The sequence below is a fragment of the Dysidea avara genome, chromosome 5, assembly GCF_963678975.1.
Source record: "Dysidea avara chromosome 5, odDysAvar1.4, whole genome shotgun sequence".
Classification (NCBI taxonomy): domain Eukaryota; kingdom Metazoa; phylum Porifera; class Demospongiae; order Dictyoceratida; family Dysideidae; genus Dysidea; species Dysidea avara.
The window spans coordinates 30,294,437-30,315,967 of NC_089276.1; the positions used below are offsets into that span (position 1 = coordinate 30,294,437).

Consider the following 21,531-nt stretch of genomic DNA (forward strand, 5'->3'; position numbering starts at 1 on the left):
CAGGTTACTTGTTTCTAACTGATCTCTTGAATTCTCTTTGGGTGACTGCTCTATTAGGATGACTGCTCTATTAGGATGACTGCTCTATTAGGATGACTGCTCTATTAGAGTATCTCGATCTCGCACTTGCTACACCAAGTTGGATTTCGTGTTATAACTCCGTGGCTTTAAGTCTGATTCTTCAACACCATCGAAGAGCCTTTCTAAGATGATAACTCCATCTGTACAGCGATTTTCAAAGCATTACCCCAAGCGGTTTACCTGGTAGGCGTGGCAAGCAGTCGTTTTTTTTTATTAGCTAATCTCGATTGCGTAATTGTTACACACTGTTGGTTTTTTCGTTGTATCTTCCTGGTTTTTAGCTCGATTTCTTTCAAACCACAAAAGGTTTGAGGTTCAATAGTTAACCTATTCATCCACCGATTTTCAGCTTCTTCCCATACGCGGTGTACCCTGTAGGCGTGACAACATATTGGTGTTATTTGTCGTGATTAATCGCTCATAACTCTTTGCGTGTTTATTGTATTCCAGCCACAGTTGTTACAGAGATGCGCCTTTATACCCCCCTTCTGTGTGCCAAATTTCAAGGCGATTGGATATGGCGTTTGCGTTTTATAGCAGTTTTTGTAAGTGTGCGAAAAGAGGAAGAAGAAGAAGAAAAAAAAACGAAGAAACTAAGCCAATTTTTGAAGTCGCATATCTCGGGAACGCTTTAAGTGATTTCGCTCACATTTGGAATGTGGAGTGCTGAAGGTGGAGGGAGTGTCCACAGCAAAAATTGTCTTGTTTCATCAAGGCAGCACAGAGCTACGGAGGTGCGAAAATTGCGTTTTCTTTCTTCCTGTCAATATACTCACGGGTGTTATGCGCCGGCTTCTTGGGCCGCACGACACACTATCGTGTGTCTTGATCCCTAATTATGGGTAGTAATAGACTGAATAAGGGTTTAATATCCCTAATTATGGGTAGTAATAGACTGAATAAGGGATTAAATATCTAATAGTATACCTGCAGGTCTTTTTTGTTTCCCTACTGTTTGTTCAATCAGGCTGCTTCCAGTACTTGTAGCTACTTGTAGAATTTCTTACCAAAAAAGAAAACTGAGCAGTTGGATGAGCAAAGTAGTATCACAAGTACTCACAAACAGGGAGGAGGGGGGGAGGAGTGGTGGGAAAGACTGAGGTATACCATGACTGAAGTACAGACACAAGATTACAGGGATGTGCTTGTCTCTTAGCAGCTGATATACAGCAAAAACTGTACAGAAAATGTTTGTCCAATTATATGAATCTATCCACGTCCTTCATAAGGCCAGAAACTGCCATTTGAGCTTGCCACATCACTAAGAAAAGACGCTGTTAAACCACCTTTAGTAGTTTGAGTAATGCTGGGAGTCAAAACTAATAGACTGGTAGTGTAACTATCCACGGGTGGTGTAACTATCCACCGGTGGTGTAACTATCCACCAGTGGTGTAACTATCCACCGGTGGTGTAACTATCCACCGGTGGTGTTAGTTTATGTGCGATTTGGATCAGTTTTGTAAAATCTGGTCACAAATGTTTTTGGGACATCTCAACATGTACACACTATAATAAATCAAAATTTGGAAATCACACAATCATTCAGACCAATAATCTCCTAGGTTTCATTTCTATTGGTGCAAGTACATACATTTAAGACATTTTAGACACTTAAAATTAGAACACCTCTCTAATCGAATAAGAACACTCAACACTGACCAAGGTGATCCTCTACTTCACAAATTACACAGATACATGTACACACGTTTATCACACTAGCACACACAACATACCCCTGATCTGAGGATGATGTCACTATAACAGTGTGACTGTAGAATTAGGGGGTGGGGCTAGTGAAGTGGGTGGAACTTGCAGAGCTAAAGTCATCACACTCATAGATCTGTACATTGAACATGTAGAACAGTAGACCATACAAGGCTGGTCCCAGTCCATTACACAAGCCTCGTATACCAGTCAGTACTCCCAACAACTCCTGTGGGAAAGAATTGAAACTCACAATGAAATGTTATAGTGGAAAATGAAAACCATAATCAAAAATATTTAATACAAAATAAATACCCCACAATTATGACTTGTTATTAGGGATACTCTAAAAGACCCATAATTTACTAACACTATAGTAGCGGTGAATTGTGTCTGTAGAGGACATAACTGTCAGGTTGGTATTAGTAGACCCAGGGACTTGCAGGGACCTACCTACATTTGCAATTTAATTCACATATCAATGTTTCTAGCGTCCTGTTCTTCATGACCAAATCAGTTGTAGTGTCTTACACAATGTCCAATTACAATCACCTTTACTCTGTAACACTGATATAAAGGATCTGGACTGCTTAGCAAAGACCACTTAATCTTCACACTTTAGCCACACAAAGTATTAATAGATTCCAACAATGTTTGGACCTGTTCCTCCAAACATGTGTGCTTTATTGTGAATAAATGGCTCATTGGAGCCTGCAAAAATTCTGTGTAAAAAAATGAGAGATTTCACTGCATACATTGGCCAAACTTCACTCACAACTTATATAGATGTACATGTACAGAGTAATTGTGGGTTTTGATTATATTACTAATATTACCAAGTTACAACTATACAAACATTACCCACTTGATAATAATACATTGTGACCTATAGTTCAGTACTTTTCATCAGATAATCAATTTGACTTCTTTACAAAAAGGTCCCACCCAATAATAGTTGAACAACTCAAGTTCCACCACATGTGTATAGATTATAAATTTTCAAATTTTATACCTGACAATTTGGCAGATTTGACAAATTCCAACAAGTTTACCAGATTACCAAACTACACAATGAGCTAAATCAAACTATGTAACTCCACAAGTTAGAAGCTATATGCTATATACTATTGGTTTACTGGTTTTAATCTCAGTATTCCCCACACTATGTATACACAATGTTGGTATTGAAAGCTGCTTGTTGTTGATGGTTTGTCAAGTTCAAATGGTAAATTATGGCAAGGACCTGACTTGATGGGAATTAGGGATATACAGGAGGATAGTATTTTACTGGACAAATATTGTTCGCTGTACTTTAGTCATTAAGGAGCCAGTATTGTCAGGAATAGGTTTCAATCATCATTTCCATCCATTTGGAAACCTGTTTGGTGGCTACACTCCACTCCTTATGTGAACACCCATCATACTACTACACTCCTAAACCTATTTTGCTGCAAGCATACAGCTACAAGCAGGAAATGCTCTGAAAGATAACAAATCTCTGGTGTCTGACGTCCTCACAAGTTATGATGGCTCATAACCTTCAAAATTGTGACCGGATCTGTAAAAACCAGGCATAATAGCGCATTTTTCAAATTCTTTATCATTGATATACTTAGCCAAGTATATGCTCTGGCCAAGTTTCAGCCTTGTATGTCAACAACTTTTGGAGTTACAGCCCTATGAAGTAGCAACAACAGAAAGATTAATTTGTACAACAAGCTTAAGTATCGGAAAAATAAATTAAAGACGCTTACAAAAACAGCTTAATGTACGAACATAATGAAGTACAGAGTTGCACCTTGCACCAACAAGTTTGCCATGAATAGGGGAGCCCATTACTGGATAAGTTTTTCCTTCTATCACCTTTCTTCACTACATACACATGAAATCAGTGAACTGTGATGTAAACAAATGGCCATGACTTGCTTATCCTTTAAAATACAACAACAAAACAAAGATTTTCGAACTTACTTGAGTAAGCGAATAAAATGATATCCAGGATTTTATCATTAGACTCTTTCTTCACAAAGAACAAAGTACTTAAAACTTTTATGGATTTTTTAAATTACGTAATCATTTTAGCCATTGTGCCTGTATCAAAGGTAAAAAGAATAGCATTTGTGTGGCTTCAAAAGGTGCTAGCACCCTTCAACAAGAAGTGATTAGACAGGAAATACTTCATATACCAGTAACCACACAATTGCAGCTGGTGTTGCTCATCAGTGAACTAACCAGAGTTATGACAAGTTGATATCCTTAAAGTATAAATAATGTTAGTTACATCAACAACTACTAGTAAACTGGTAGTCTGATAGAGCTTGTTCTGTTAGTCCTCTGAGATACTTCACTATGATCTATAGGTTTCCAAACTTGTTACTACATGACCACAAACATGATGTCCAGTTGACATTGTAGGGTAGTTGGAAAGGGCGGATACGATCAAACATGGACACGGATGCGCACATGGACATTTTCAAAAAGCACTTTTACATTTATGTAACAGTTATTTTTTATACTTAATGTTTTTTTACAGCAATCTTCGCTTCCAGACCCGGGCGTCAACCTTGTCATAGCACTTATCTATTTATAAGTGCATGTGCAAAGGACTAGACCAGCACTCCACAGAATGCCAATGACCATATAGTGTTGTACACATGCTCTAAAGTCTAATACAGAGTTATATAGTTGTAGAGATTAGCTTGTATGCTCCATGTAACTTAGCTTAGCAGGCCAAATCCACAATCTTAACGACTTTTAGTATAAGGAGCAGGTGCTTATACCAAGCGTTGAGTGTTTCAAGGACCTGGCCTATGAGATTAGGTTGGATATGCCAGGTTAATCTCTATGACTCTGAATTAGATTTCTAGAACACATATACAACACTATATGGTCTTTAGAGTGCTAGTCTATCCTTCGCACATGTGCTTATAAAGGGATAAGTGCTATGAGAAGATCAACTACTGGGTCTGGAAGCGAATATTGCTGTAAAAACAACGTTAGGTATGAAAAATAACTGTTTTATAAATGTAAAAGTGTATATTAAAAGTATCCATGTCCGTGTCTGACCGTATCTGCCTTTTCTAATCAGTTTAGTGTCATCTTAACATCCCCCTTGATAGGCCTCAGAGAAATATGCTCATTCTATTTTGCACAAGCAGCAAAATTGTTATTACATAGGAAAGTCTTTTACGCAGTTAGCAACACACTTATATAGTTAACAGTAAAGAACTAATTAGCTGACTGTTCTATTGTAATAAGTGACTGCTCTATTAGAGTATCTCAATCTCAAGTTAGAGATCATCTACTTCAAATTGCTGAAATAATTTTCAATTCTATTAACAAATCATTGTGCTCAAAATTATTCGGGCATAATTCTTGACCTCTACTCTTTTCTAATTTGTAATAATTAGTAAGATTTGTTGGACATTGTATGGGATTAGCTCAGACTATTAATGGTCACCAAAAATATACAATAAAATAGAATAAATAAATTTTGGTCAGTCAAATAATGAAATTGGTTAGAAAATAGTTCACTACAATAATGTCTACTATTTTATCACTACAAAAATGATCATTATACTCAGGGTATTCCCCCTAACCTTCCTAAGGTAGAGAAAGAAATATGAGTACTGGAAAGCCTCTGGTAGGAATGACAGGAACACCATCACACACAGTCTCCGTAGCTTCTTGTCCATACTGACCTTACAAAGTGACTAGAAGTGAAGAGAAGAATATATAGTATGGTGATGATACCTAGAGACTATTATACATTGCACAACATTCATTGTTCTAAGTATTTAATTTAGTTAGAATGGATTGACAAGGTTTCTATGCTAGCTATTTAGAGGCCTAAGGACAATGTGGGCAAGGCTACCCACAAACTTAATTACTGAGGCTGCAGACCAAGGTATGTGGGCAGCCAAGCCCACATCGTCTGAGGGGTTCTAAATAGCATAGAAACTGATGTCGATCCATTTTAAGTGGTTTAGAAAATTTCCTAGGTTAAGAAAGAGTGAGAGAAATTGGAAAACTGTGCATGCTAGCATTTTTTTTTTTGGAAAACAAGCTAGAAGAAAAACATAAAAAGGGAAAAAGAAAGAATTTACCTACAGAAAATACAACTAAAAGAACTGTAATACACTCGGAAGCCCAGGGAATGTTAATGAACTGGTAGATGCCCCTCTGCAATGGCGAGATCTATTGCCAGGGGCACACCAGGACACTTAGAGCGTGATTGAGAACCACGGGTGCACATGATGGAGGAGCGAAGCAAGGAGAACCCCAAACTGCAACGGAGCCAGCCCATCACCACTGAATATGGGGAACTCCACTTCTCACTGAGTAATTGAGCCAAATGCTTATAGGTGGTAGTGGCTACTTTCCCCATTCCACCGGAAGAGGAAAAAGCTAATGGGGTAAAGCTGCCATACTCTACTTCGTGTATATGCTCCTCATAAGCACGACGCTTCTCAGCCTCATGCCTACAAAAAGTGGCAGCCAAGGTGGTAGACTGATTGGAAGCTGCAAAAGAATTAAAAACGCGAACATCAAAAACGGTGCAACCTCCAAAAACCAGATGCTCTGATATCCACTCTGGCATTACCATCAAGCACAGCTGAATAGTGATGCATAACCTCACCAGACAGGGTATGTAAGTGAGGCTCCACCTGGACATCATGGCACACTTCCATCATCAAACTAGCAGTCAAATCTCGTACTTCATTATGCCGGATAATCGGAAAGGCACCATGTGGGCAGCTAAGGGCGTGAGACAAGGTAAAATCTTTACCACACACACGGTGCGACGGTAACAATGATGGTGTAAAGCCATAACATAAACAGACGACATCAATGAATTCACCTTTATGAAGGGCAAAACCATACTGCTCCAGTGCATGCTAGCATTGGGATTTATCCCTAAGTCAAGTTGATCATGTCATTGCCACTGCACCGGCGTGATATTCATAAACTATTGCGTAACTATAGTTCCAGTATCACGTACATACGTAGTTACTATGCTGGGTTAGAAAGACTCTTGTCTTGTCCAGAAAGTAAGCTATTAAGAAGCAAATTGTGAGTGCTTACATTGAGATTATCCTTTGAGTTTGCTGTGTCAGTGCCACACCATGCCGGACATTGGTACTGAATGCCACCTAGCTGAATAGTAATCATGATCTGTCCTGTCCAGAAAGTAAGCTAATAGTAAGGACATTTTGTTTTTGGCTTTGCCGATTTTTGTTTGATGAATGTAGTAAACAACCACTGGCGAGACCACAGGTTTCTATTGGATTTAGTAACCTCAGACATCAAAGGAAATATTATGTAAAATTTTCTAAATATAGTCAGTCACAGGTGTTTCATTAATCCATGAATCTTTTTTACCTTATGACATTCTTGAATGAACTTCTAGCCGTATATGGTAGTCTCATGATTGGAGGTATCACCTATTCCTCCAAACATGTGGTGTGTGTATTGATTAAACAATTTATTGTGAATAAATGGCTCATTGGAGCCTTCAAAAATTTTGTTACTTTGCTACAGCAGCATCTAAATTTACCTGTTCATCAAACTTCACTCGCTACTTATATAGATGTACACGTACAGAGTAATTGTGGGTTATAGTTTTTATTACCAATAGTTGTCCTGTCACCAAGTTACAACTACACAAACATTACCCACTTGGTAATAATACATTGTGATGTATAGTTCAGTACTTTTCATCAGATAACGTGCTCATAATGTGTGACAAAGGAAAATCTTGATAACTTTTGATCATTTTACCAAATGAATGATAACATTTTGATAATGTGAGAAACAGTTTCACAGGTGGTATATAACACACAAAAACAGCCAAGCTGTGACAAAATGGTGCAGCCTCAATTACAAAACCCTACACCATTGCATTTCTGGGAGAGTCCAATCTGCTAAGCCACTATATCTCACAAACCATACAACATAATCCCATAAAACTATACATAATATTAATCACCATTAAACAGAATATCCCACTGTGGTATTATGGTTTATTTAATGGTACTCCTTATGCAATTATACAACCACAAAGTTAAAAAATTGACTAACAATCCTTAGCCAGCAAATTAACACACATAAACAGTCTTACAGTGTTTATAACAACACAAAGTCCATGTATATCTGAAGCAATTCGTTAGTCTGGTTTTTGACATTTGAACAACTACCCATGTGCATAAACCCACGAGACCATTAATCCGTGAAGTGAAAACCACACAGTAGGCTGTTAAAAACGTGTCTAATCCTTTCTCTTCTAAGACCAGAATCTCTTCGAAATATCCACCAGAACAGCAATTACACACGACCACTAATTCATCAATCACATAACATTACGTGCATTAGTGTGCGAGGGATCCATTTATCCTTGTTCCCATTTGTGTGGGGGCGTGACCATCTAAGAGTAAGCCCATTAGCTGCTAGAAGACATGATGAAACCCAGAGTGCCTAAATATTAACACTAGGAGTGTCTATAGAGCAAATGTGCCATATGGAGTCTACAGCAGTGAATGGGTTAATTAATATTAATAAGCTTGGTTGAAGAATGTTGCTAAATTAAAGGCGGATAGCTACGATAGTAAATTTTAATGATGCATAGCTTCAGCTACTGTTTTTCATTAACATCATTGCAGCCATTTCTTGGCCACCACCTTTGATTTCACAACTTTTTTTACCCAAGATCATAAAGGTCACACCATTTTTCACAGCTCAGTGTGGATTTCACTTCTTTTCGTAACCTAGAAGGCCACAAAACCAGCCTATGGCAAACTTCTATGGTTGACTTTGAGGTTTGCTTTACAGACACAATGATGATATTGAAGACAGACTTATAAATGTATTGTAAGTTGGTTGCCTTACAGCCAACCTCACAGAGTTATATATTTTCGCACCGCTCTGGGCACCATAGATAATACGGGTCCTTTATTTGTATGCAATTATAACGTCATGCCCCCACCCCAGAATCACTGATATGGGACAATACAGGCAAGAAATAAGGATCCAAACAATAAAAAGTAGCAAAACAAAACATGAGTGATGGTGTTAGCGCGCATAGCTACGTATATGGGAACCCTACACAGGGGCGGATCCAGAGTTTGGAAAGAGGGGGGGCACCTTCTGAAAAACAGTTGAAGATCAAAAAAACTTGCTGAAAACCAGTTGAAGACCAAAAAAAAAAATAAATAAAAAAAAGTCACAACAATAATAGCTAGTTATCCTTACCAACTATATCACGTCTGTTATGTAAAATAAAATCCTATTTATAGCTTCATAGGTAAGCTACACTGCCTCATGAACATTGTGACTGCTTCATTAGAGTAATTGACTGCTCTATTAGAGTATCTCGATCTTGTATGCAATTTCTTGAAGGGGGGGGGGGGGGCATTTGCCCCAAATGCCCCATCCTGGATCCGCCACTGCTACACTGGCATGTTATAACAATGATTCCGATTTTCCACCAAGCTATGCTGTAATACCATTCATATTTTGTTTCACAACTTTTATCACTAGAATCCTAATTTCATTTTTAAAATAATATTTTTTGTTATAGCATACAACTATAATTATACATGTGACTGTTCCGTTAAGGTGACTGCTGTATTAGAGTATCTTAAGTCAGCCTATTATAGCTTACCAAGATTGAGGCATGGTCATTATTCCTATGCTATTATTGTAGATACAGCTAAACCACTGAATAAGGGGTGTAGTCATTATGTTCAAGTAAACAGTTTGTTAAGAGACGTGATCTTCTCACTCGATTGTTATTAATCAACCAAGATTATTACCGGGCGTGGTCTCAAACCTATTGTGAAGTTACAGCCATCTACCTGGTGTCCAGTAACTTTTACAGTAGTATAAGCACTTCAAATGATTTTGTGGTATCTAAATATGCTGCTCACGGAAAGTCTTAATATGGTAAATTAATACCTAGATAGTGATTTCGTTGCATGAAGAAGATAACGACCAGCCTGATTGGAGATAAACTAGGCACAGAGGGCATACACTCATAGAACCCCAAAAGGCACATACCACTGGTGAGTTCATTATCATGGTGTAAAATGGTGGCTGTACACTGCCTTGTTTGGCCTCCAGCCTTGTGACTGTGGCCAGGCAAGCAGACTGGCAAATAAAAGTATAGGCATTTTTTAAAAATAGTTCTATGACCTGCAAGTGTTTTCTTGTTTAAAATGCTGTATATTTAATGTTGGATGGAATAATATTATTTAGACCACAGCAAGTTGAAATACTCGAATTTCATTGGCTACATACTTACAGGTATCTAAATCCTGTAGATCCCTTGCTCTGATCCTCCTGTCTCTGGGGCAATACAAAACATGGCAGTTACTCACCTGTAACATTGGCAACGCATGGGTGTTTAACTGGATAGTAAGTTCCGTTACAAGTTACAAGGGGCTTGTTCTACTCACGAACGCTACATTATTCCTGTTACAAGCAGCTGGGAAGGTAAAGTAAGCAGCCAGGAAGGTACATGAATGAGCTGTGGTTTAAATTAGCTAGACATCGAAACACAGGGTTCTACGGAGTTTAGAAACCCTCAGGCCCTGTAGTAGTGCCCTCGCTTCATTCATGCACCATAATACAGGGCCTTTTGAGTTTCTAAATTCCATAAAACCCTGTGTTTCTATGTCTAACTATTATTCAGATGAATATATCATGTAAGATGTTTGATGAAGATACTCATGGTAGGTCCCTTACTATAACATGAATCTGTTTTCTTTATAAAATAAATTTCTAGCCGTATATGGTACGTAGTCTCATGATTGGAGGTATCACCTATTCCTCCAAACATGTGGTATGTGTATTGATTAAACGCTTTAAGTTAGAGTTAAAGTACTGCCGCGCGTGTGTACGGAAAATACAGTACGAGGGGGTGTGTCGAGAGGCTAATACAACACGAGGCAAAGCTGAGTGCTGTATTTGCCTCGAGACACCCCCCGAGTGCTGTATTTTTCATACACACAAGCAAGGTGGTGTTTTAAGTGTTATATTATACTTCCTGGTCGTCTGGCTCAGAGCGATTTTCTCTAGTACTCAAACCGCTGTGATTTTCGGTGATCAGGATATAAGTAAGTGTTTAACTAATCTATTTATAGTTGTAGAACAAACTAATATGATTAATTTGGCTAGTTTTAGCGATTTACAATGTCATGCATATGATCAATCGTGCTGTCTTAGCATAGTGGAGTCGTGTTTAAAAAGCTTCGTGATCAGACGATCGGTAAGTGTTTATACAATCTATTCCTAGCTATAGAACGAACTCGTAGGATTAGTTTAGCTGGTTTTAGCGATTTACAGTGTGTTGTTTGGAAATGTAACATTCCATAAATAATTTATCCGCACAACTGTACTGTATTTGCCCAATTAGCTGCATAACTGTAATGTATGACTCGTACAGTACAGTTATGCAGCTGATTAGTACTGTATGGACAATACGATATGTGGCAACGCTTTGATCCTCCCACAGAAAGTACAATATTGTGAATAAATGGCTCATTGGAGCCTTCAAAAATTCTGTGAACAAAGTGAATAAAGTGTTAACACTCTCATTGATCAAACTTCATTAACCACTTATATAGGTGTACATATACAGAATAATTGTGGGTTTTAGTTTTGTTACTAATAGTTATCCTATGATCAAGTTACAACTAGACAAACATTACCCACTTGATAATAAAACATTGTGACCTATAGTTCAGTAGTTTTCATCAGATAGCGTGCTCTTATACATGCCACCAATTAGCAAATGTGTAATTGATATCAAGACACACGGTAGTGTGTCGTGCGGCCCAAGTAGCCGGCGCTCCACACCGTGAGTATATTTACAGGAAGAAAGTAAACGCGATTTTCACACCTTTGTAGCTCCGTGATTTCTTATCCTATTAAAACCAAAGTTGCTACAGAAATGCTGGCGAGGTAGGGGAGTCCACATACCAAATTTGAAGAAAATCGCTCCAGCCATTTCCGAGATACGAGCGGCCAAAGTTTGGGGTTTTTTTTCTTGGTTTTTTCTTCTTCTTCTACTTCTTCTTTTCGCACACTTTGCAAAATCCGCAATAAAACACGAATGCGTGCTTGGATCGGGCTGAAATTTGGCACACTTAAAGGGCTCATTAAGGCGAATCTCAGTACCAAGTTTGGTAGGAATCCGATGAACATTCACGGAGTTATGACCGATTATCTGCGTAAAATAAGGTCGAAGGTCTGTCACGCCCACAGGGTAAACCGCTTGAAGGAATGAGCTGAAAATTGCTATGTAGATGGAGTAACTATCGTAGGAGTGCCTTTTGTGGTTTGAAAGGAATCCAGTTAAGGCCATCGAGATATGACACAAAACCCAACCTATGTCACAATTACGCGATTGACTTTTATGAATAAAAAAACTATTAGTTTTCACGCCTACCAGCCAAACCACTTAGAACAGTGAGCTGAAAATCGGTGTGTAGCTGGAATAATTATCATAGAAAGTCCTTGCAGTAGTACAGAAGAATCGGATTACAAACCACTGAGTTATGATTCTAAAGCCAACTACGTGTAGCATATGCGAGATCGAGATACTCTAATAGAACAGTCACCCTAATAAAGCATTCAGCTACGTTTATAACTTACTCCATTATAGAATTTCTTTGGCATTGCAAGTTATTCTGTAGGGAGTTCAGCTACAAACAGTTAATCTTATAGACAATTCAGCTACAAGCAAGTCATCCTGTAGAGAGTTCAGCTACAAATATGTTGCTGTAGAGATTCAGAACATTATAAGTCACACTGAAGAGAATTCAACTATGAACAAGTCACCTTGTAGAGAGTTCAGCTACAACAAGTCACTCTGTAGAGAATTCAGCTACAAACAAGTCACTGCGTAAAGGGTTCAGCTACAAAAAAAGCTACCTAGTAGAGAGTTCATCTAGATCAGCTACAAACAAGTTACTTTATGCAATGTTCAGCTACAAGTAAGTCACTCTGTAGAGAGTTCAGGTCACTCTGTAGTACAAACAAGTCACCGTGGAAAGAGAGTTCAGCAACCAATCAAAAAACCACCATGTAAAAGAGTTCAGCTATACAAACAAGATATAACTCTATAGAGAGATCAGGTAGAAACTTAACAGATCACACTGTAGAGAGTTCAGCTAGAAACAAGTCATCCAGACTGAGTAGAGAGATCAACTAGAAAACATCACCTTGTAGAGAGTTCAAATCACCCTGCAGATAGTTCAGCTACAAACAAATTGCCCTATAGAGAGATCAGCTAGAAGAAGTCACCTTGTAAAGAGTTTAGCTACAAAGAAACTACCATGTAGAGAATTCAGCTATGAACAGATCATCCTGTCGAGAGTTCAGCTAGAAACAAGTCATCCTGTAGAGAGATCAACTAGAAGAAGTTACCTTGTAGAGAGTTCAGCTGCAAACAAACCATCATGTAGAGACTTCAGTTGCAAACAAATCACCCTGTAGAGAGTTCAGCTACGAAAGGATCACCCTGTAGAGAGTTCAGCTGGAAACAAGTCATCCTGTAGAGAGATCAGCTAGAAGAAGCTACCTTGTAGAGAGTTCAGCTACAAAGAAACCACCATGTAGAGAGTTCAGCTGAAAACAAATCGAATTGTAGAGACTTTAGCTACCAACAAATCACCATGTAGAGAGTTCAGCTAGAAACAAGTTATCCTGTAAAGAGATAAGCTAGAAGTGGTTACCTTGTAGAGTGTTCAGTAATGAACAAACCATCATGTAGAAAGTTCAACTGCAAACGAATCACCCTGCAGAGAGTTCAGCTACGAGAAGATCACCCTATAGAGAGTTCAGCTAGAAGAAGTCACCTTGTAGAGAATTCAGCTGCAAAGAAACCACCATGTAGATAGTTCAGCTGTAAACAAATCATCCTGTAGAGAGTTCAGCTATGAACAGATCACACGGTAGAGTCCAGCTAGAAACAAGTCACCCTGCAGAGAGATTAGCTAGAAACAAGTCATCCTGTAGAGAGACCAACTAGAACAAGTCACTTTGTACGTATGTAGAAAGTTCAGCTACAAAAAAAAATCACCCTGTAGAGAGGTCAGCTACAAGCAAATCTCCCTGTATAGAGATCAGCTAGAAGAAGTTACCTTGTAGAGAGTTCAGCTACAAAGAAACCATCATGTAGAGAGTTCAGCTGCAAACAAATCACCTGTATAGAGTTCAGCTACAAACAAATCACCCTCTAGAAAGATCAGCTAAAAGAAGTCACCCTGTAGAGAGTTCAGTTACAAAGAAACCACCATGTAGAGAGTTCAGCTACAAACTAGTGACCTTGTAGAGACATCAGTTACCTTGTAGAGAGTTCAGCTATAAAGAAACCATCATGTAGAAAGTTCAGTTGCAAACAAATCACCTGTAGAGAGTTCAGCTACAAACAAATCTCCCTGTAGAGAGATCAGCTAGAAGAAGTTTCGTTCAGCTACAAACAAATCACCCTGTAGAAAGATCAGCTAGAAGATGTTACCTTGTGGAGAGTTCAGCTACAAAGAAACCATCATGTAGAGAGTTCAGCTTCAAACAAATCACCTGTAGAGAGTTCAGCTACAAACAAATCTCTCTGTAGAGAGATCAGCTAGAAGAAATTACCTTGTAGAGAGTTCAGCTACAAAGAAACCATCATGTAAAGAGTTCAGCTGCAAACAAATCACCTGTAGAGAGTTCAGCTACAAACAAATCTCCCTGTAGAAAGGTCAGCTAGAAGAAGTCACCTTGTAGAGAGTTCAGCTACAAAGAACCATCATGTAGAGAGTTCAGCTGCAAACAAATCACCTGTATAGAGTTCAGCTACAAACAAATCTCCCTGTAGAGAGATCAGTTAGAAGAAGTTTCCTTGTAGAGAGTTCAGCTACAAACAAATCACCCTGTAGAAAGATCAGCTAGAAGAAGTTACCTTGTAGAGAGTTCAGCTACAAAGAAACCATCATGCAGAGAGTTCAGCTGCAAACAAATCACCTGTAGAGAGTTCAACTACAAACAAATCTATCTGTAGAGAGATCAGCTAGAAGAAGTTACCTTGTAGAGAGTTCAGCTACAAAGAAACCATCATGTAAAGAGTTCAGCTGCAAACAAATCACCTGTAGAGAGTTCAGCTACAAACAAATCTCCCTGTAGAAAGGTCAGCTAGAAGAAGTCACCTTGTAGAGAGTTCAGCTACAAAGAACCATCATGTAGAGAGTTCAGCTGCAAACAAATCACCCTGTATAGAGTTCAGCTACAAACAAATCTCCCTGTAGAGAGATCAGCTAGAAGAAGTTTCCTTGTAGAGAGTTCAGCTACAAACAAATCACCCTGTAGAAAGATCAGCTAGAAGAAGTTACCTTGTGGAGAGTTCAGCTACAAAGAAACCATCATGTAGAGAGTTCAGCTGCAAACAAATCACCTGTAGAGAGTTCAGCTACAAACAAATCTCCCTGTAGAGAGATCAGCTAGAAGAAATTACCTTGTAGAGAGTTCAGTTACAAAGAAACCACCATGTAGAGAGTTCAGCTGCAAAGAAATCACCCTGTAGAAAATTCAGCCACAAACAAATTGCCCTGTAGAAAGATCAGTTAGAAGAAGTTACCTTGTAGAGAGTTCAGCTACAAAGAAACTATTCTGTAAAGAGCTCAGCTGCAAACAAATCACCTACACAGAATTCAGCTACAAACAAACCACCCTGTAGAGAGATCAGCTAGAAGAAGTTACTTGTATATTGTTCAGCTACAAACAATTCACCCTATAGAGAGAGCAGCAAGAAGAAGTCACTTTGTAGAGTGTTCAGTTACAAAGAAACCACCATGGAGAGTTCTGTAATAAATATATGTATTATATATATAATTTGTACATTTACTGATAAAATCAGAAATATTTAAAGTACATCTGCTTCATCATTTCTTCTTCCTGTGGAAAAGAAAAAAAGACAAGTTAAAAAAGTCCCAAAGCCGGCCTATGGCCGGATAGGCCGGCTTTGGGGTATACAAATACAAAAAGAAGTGAAATCTAATCCAAAACAGCCAGCTGTAAAAAAAGTGTGCGGCCCTCAAAAAGGCTATGGTGAAAAAAGATGTGAAATCCAAGGTGGCGGCCAAGAAATGGCTGTGATGGTAGGTTAATGGTAAAAAATTTAATAACGGCAAATTAGATGAATTTTTTGCCAAGACCAAGCGGCACAAAATTCACCTGAATTATTGTTATTAAAATTTAACCATTAACCTACCATCACAGCCATTTCTTGGCCGCCACCTTGGATTTCACATCTTTCTTCACCATGGCCTTTATGGGGGCCGCACCTTTTTTTACAGCTTGGCTGTTTTTGATTAGATAATAAATTATGTTGATCAATTGTTAGGAACTATCTATAAAACAGTCAAATTGATAATATCAAATAATAAATTATGAAAGTTTCTAAAGTAGTTCGGGTAGGTGAATGATCCAAACAATGATACCCCATATATAACATGTAACCATAAAAATAATTTTATTAAGTGTTTCCCTGAGCCGAAGTGTCCACAAAAATAATTAAAACTATTAACTGATTTTACTTGTACCAGTTAAACATTCATGTATCTGTTGTAATACAATTATTTTAGACAATAGCATGCAAAATAAGTTTTGATCTTTGAAAAATAATAAGGTATTTAAAATCCACTAAGAGACCTGCTAGCAAGTCTAAAATTGCTGCTATTAGAAAAATCTCAGGCATCACTTTTGATCATTGATTTGCTATTCTCTCACATGCAGGCTAATAGCCCACAATGGTGACCAGTCACAGAAGTTTAACCACTCCATTAGCATGGCTAAATAAATTTATTTATGGGAGTATACAGTGATGCTACATTCGCTTCAATGAATGAAGAAGCCAAATAATGTGAAAAACTCGGTCTAGAATCTTCTAAGCCTGTTTTGTCTTCAACCAAATAATAGATGGACTTTACTGCCAAAATTGAGATGGGTAAGCTCCTTTGTAGAATGGTTATTTGTGACTGGATCTGGAAAACCGGTATCATCACCCATGCCAGCAGTTTTGATTTTTCTCCAATAACACAAAGCTACATGAATAAACTATCAAATTTCATTATCAAGCTAGACTTGAGTGGTCTGCTTTTGCTGGCTGCTTTCCAAGCACAATGGCGATCCATATGAGTGGTCTGGGGCCCTAATGGAGCTCTGGACAACCTGGGATTGGCTGTATGTGCAGCACTGTGGTGTTGAAGAAAGACCTGTGGTGTAAATGTACATCCTTCCATTTTAGCCAGTTTTGATACCTGAATGGCCCATATCTTAGCCTAATTCATTCCTATGTCTTCCTCTTTAAGATTTTAAAACAGCCTCTCATCCTCCTCACTCCTAACTTGACCCTCACTATTAACCTCTGATGTTAATAGTGTAGGGCAAGTTATAAATGGTCCCAAATTTAATTTGATTAATCCTCTCACTGCCATGGCGGTTTGGATTTATAAACACCTATAGCATCACATTCTAAATGCTCTGTAACTTAAGTTGTGTGTTTTAGTAGCCCCTGCGCTTATCCTGTAGTGGGCACGTCCTTAAGTGAACAGGAACAGGGATAACCAGTCTCTCGTGCACTATTGCACAGTTAGATGATGCAATCACATACTTTTGGAATGTCGATAACAAGCATTGTAGTTCAAAGTGATAATGGCACTACTGATAAAAAGGAGAGAGATTATCTAGGTTGGAGTGGTGTGCTGCTACTTCTGTATGCCTCGAAACAGTTACCTCATGCCCATATGCGCATGCGCACTAGCTCAAATACCAGAAAACCAGACTTAAAGATAAATATTACTTCAACTGTAAACAGGTTTAGGGACCATCCATAATTTTCAGTCTTTATGCAAGCGTACAAAGAGTACTCTTTTTTCTAACCCCCTCCCTCCTTCACAAAGCATACTGTATAAATGTTGATACTATGTACAGTATATACACAATGATTATTTATCATTTTATAAGCATACGTGTGATTTAACCCCCTCCCCCCTAGCGTACTCTTTGTACTCTTGCGTAAAGGCTGAAAATAATGGATGACCCCTTAGCAATGTTTATTGTGTTATTATAAACTATGTTGTTAGTCTGTACAGTTCTGAAATTTCACGTTTGGTTTCACTTAGATCGACTTTTGTACTTTAAAGCTATATAATGGCTTTGTGGTTGATCTGGTGTAAACAGCAACTTAATAATCGAATTCCCTTTTCTATAGCGAGTAAAAGGATATATAGTTTATAGGATTATATGGTATGGTGTGTAAGCAGTTTAGAAGCAGTAGATTGGAGCCTCTACATTTTGGCGGTGAGGGGGTTAAAACACACAATAATTATTTAAAGTCAAATTGGTTAGAAGTTAACAGTTTTATTACAAACAGCAATTATTAAACTCAGGGTATTCCCCACTGCTCACCTTCCTAAGGTAGAGAAAGAAACATGAGTACTGGCCAGCTTCTGGTAGGTAAGACAGGAACACCATCATACACAGTCTCAGTAGCTTCTTGTCCACACTGACCTTACAAAGTGACTAGAAGTGAAGAGTAGAATATATAGTATGGTGATGATATTTAGTGACTATTATATATTACACAATATTCACTGTTCTAAATATATTCAGTCACAGGTGTTTCATTACTCCATGATTCTTTGGTTACCTTGTATATAACATTGTACAATAAATTTCTAGCCATATATGGTAGTCTCATGATTGGAGGTATCACCTATTCCTCCAAACATGTGGTGTGTGTATTGATTAAACACTTTATCATCAACAATTGGAAAGAATTTGGGAATAAATGTCAACAAGTGTGTATACAGGTGTAGGTGATCTCCCTTGTTTCTCTATACTTTAATGGTCACGATCCCTAATCAAACTTAAATTCTCTACTTGTTTAGTTTTTGCTGACATAATTAATATCACATCAGAGAGAGAATGGCACCACACTTAATGTTTTCATCTGAACACACTCCACAACTATGACTCACAGAAAAGTGAAGTAGCCATTATGTTGCGGTTTATACATTGAAGTAGCTTATGTTCATAATGTTCAGCCTGTTAAACAACATTGCATACAAAGAACATTATGAGAAGCGCTTCTGCAAGCAATCCAGTCCGTCAATCCGTCTTCTGTGTTTTGGAACTTCTGTCACCAACGTAGGGTAGCCATCATGCACTAGCTACCACCTACCAACACTTTGTACTGTCAACAAGAAGAAATGGGACACTAAAAAGGACAAAGGTTAGTACATGATGCAAAATGTATCTGTCAGGCTGAAGCAACATGTAACAAAGCCCCCTTAGCTATTATTGTATTTCACTAGTCTGAAGGCAGTAGGCACGCAGGCAGGCAGGCAGGCAGGCAGGCAGGCAGGCAGGCAGGCAGGCAGGCAGGCAGGCAGGCAGGCAGGCAGGCAGGCAGGCAGGCAGGCAGGCAGGCAGGCAGGCAGGCAGGCAGGCAGGCAGGCAGGCAGGCAGGCAGGCAGGCAGGCAGGCAGGCAGGCAGGCAGGCAGGCAGGCAGGCAGGCAGGCAGGCAGGCAGGCAGGCAGGCAGGCAGGCAGGCAGGCAGGCAGGCAGGAAGGAAGGCAGGCAGGCAGGAAGGCAGGCAAGCAAGCAAGCTATCCTGTTCTCACCCTCAAGCTTGCTGTATGCTAAAAGTATAGAAGTTAAGAAAGAAATGCTTCATTTGGCTTCTCTTAAGTTGCTTATGCAGTCAGATGAAATGGTGGACTGCCACATGAATCAACACTGTACAAGGCAACTCAAGATTCAAGAAAGATGTATGCAGAATTGTATATCTCAGTAAACAAATCTACCTAGTTATAATGAAGCTACTTTGTCATGCACAGCAGAAAACAGACTGAATAGTTCATGTTGTTACTTCAGAATTTATGATCCTTCATGTAAACTAGTTTACTACTGCACATTGCATCAAGAACAGACAATCTACTCTAAAGTTGTGGTAGCTCTGTGGCATAATACCATATAGCTGGTTATTTTTGAACCAGAAATTTTCATTCGCATAAAGACTACGTTACAGATTCTTTCCAGTATTACAGCCTAATTTCTGCTTTCAAGGATTTTCAAGGGATTTCTGAATGATTTCTCTAGCCAAATAGGTAGTCTCATGATTGGAGGTATCACCAATTCCTCCAATCATGTGGTGTGTGTATTGATTAAATACTTTGTTGTGAATAAACGGCTCATTGGAACCTTCAAAAAGTATGAATTCCAAGATTGTCTAATGAATATTTAATCTTCGTTGATCATTCTTCACTCACTACTTATATAGATGTACATGTACAGAGTAATTGTGGGTTTGAGTTTCTATTACTAATAGTTGTCCTATGACCAACTTACAAGAGAGATCAGCTAGAAACAAGTAACCCGTATTGAGATAAGCTACAATCAAATCACCCTGTAGAGAGATCAGCTAGAAAAAAGTCACCCTGTAGAGATATATCAGCTAAATACAAGTTACCCTATAGAGATCAGCTTCACCCAGTATATATGTGCTGGAAATAAATCACCATGCAGAGATATCAGTTAGGAATAAGTCGCCCAGTAGAGAGTTCAGCTAGAAACAAGTCACCCTGTAGAGAGATCAGCTAGAAACAAGTCACCCTGTAGAGAGATCAGCTAGAAACAAGTCACCCTGTAGAGAGATCAGCTAGAAACAAGTCACCCTGTAGAGAGATCAGTTAGAAACAAGTCACCCTGTAGAGATATCAACTAGATACAAGTTACCCTATAGAGATCAGCTACAAACAAATCACCCTGTAGAAATATGTGCTGGAAACAAATCACCATGTAGAGAGTTCAGCAAGAAACAATGAGAGTTTCAGCTACATGTATAAGAAGTCACCTTATTACCTACAGTATGTGATAATCATTCAGTGTTAAATATACAATATTTAATCAGACAACAAGCTAAACACACAATTACTTCTTTTGTTCCACAATTCCTGCAGTAAAGAAAAAAAAACAAGTTAAAAGGAGGCACCAAAGCCAGTTTATGGCTGGCTTTGTGGCTTACAATACAAAAAGAAGTGATATCTAAACCAAAACAGCCAAGCTGTAAAAAAGAGTGTGGCCCCCAAAAAGACCAGGGTGAAAAAGATGTGAAATCCAAGATGGCGACCAAGAAATGGCTGTGATGGTAGGTTAATGGCAAAAAATTTAATTACAACAATTTAAAATTTTTGCCATTAACCTACCATCACAGTCATTTCTTGGCCACCATCTTGGATTTCACATCTTTTTCATCCTGGCCTTTTTATCTTTTTCACAGCTTGGCTGTTTTGGTTTAGATTAAAGTATCTCGACCTTTTCACCAAAATCATAATTCAGAACAATGCTATAAGTGTTGCTATCATGTTAGAAACTATTGTTTAACTAAGATAAAAGTATTAAAATGTGTCCTGTTCTATGACAGATCCCAGATTCTGGAAACCTGAAGTTTCAATTTCTTAAAGTTTCAAGGACTGTGTAAAATCTAAAGGGGTTTGACACCCCTGGAAACCCCCCTCGGTATGCTCCTGTATACTTCATTACTTTGCTGTAGCTGGCTATCATATTGATCAGAACAGGATGAGGTGTACTTAACCAATACCAATTTTTGATGGTCTGTGGTGCATAATTATTAAATGAGAAGTGAGACTGTGTGACTAGTCTGGCCATAATCCATATGTGACCAGATCTGCGAAAACAG

At 38.5% G+C, this 21,531-nt stretch overlaps 1 protein-coding gene across 1 annotated transcript in view; it reads right to left on the reverse strand.

Moving 5' to 3' along the window:
• The window catches only part of LOC136255534 (uncharacterized), a 98,642-nt gene that overhangs the window by 50,277 nt on the left and 26,834 nt on the right, over nt 1-21,531 (reverse strand). Inside the window, exons 6-7 of the mRNA XM_066048326.1 lie at nt 18,236-18,349; nt 1,816-2,015 (exon numbers count right to left, since the gene is read on the reverse strand). The gene's annotated coding sequence lies outside the window, so the exon portion shown is untranslated. The remainder of the gene's footprint in view (nt 1-1,815; nt 2,016-18,235; nt 18,350-21,531) is intronic.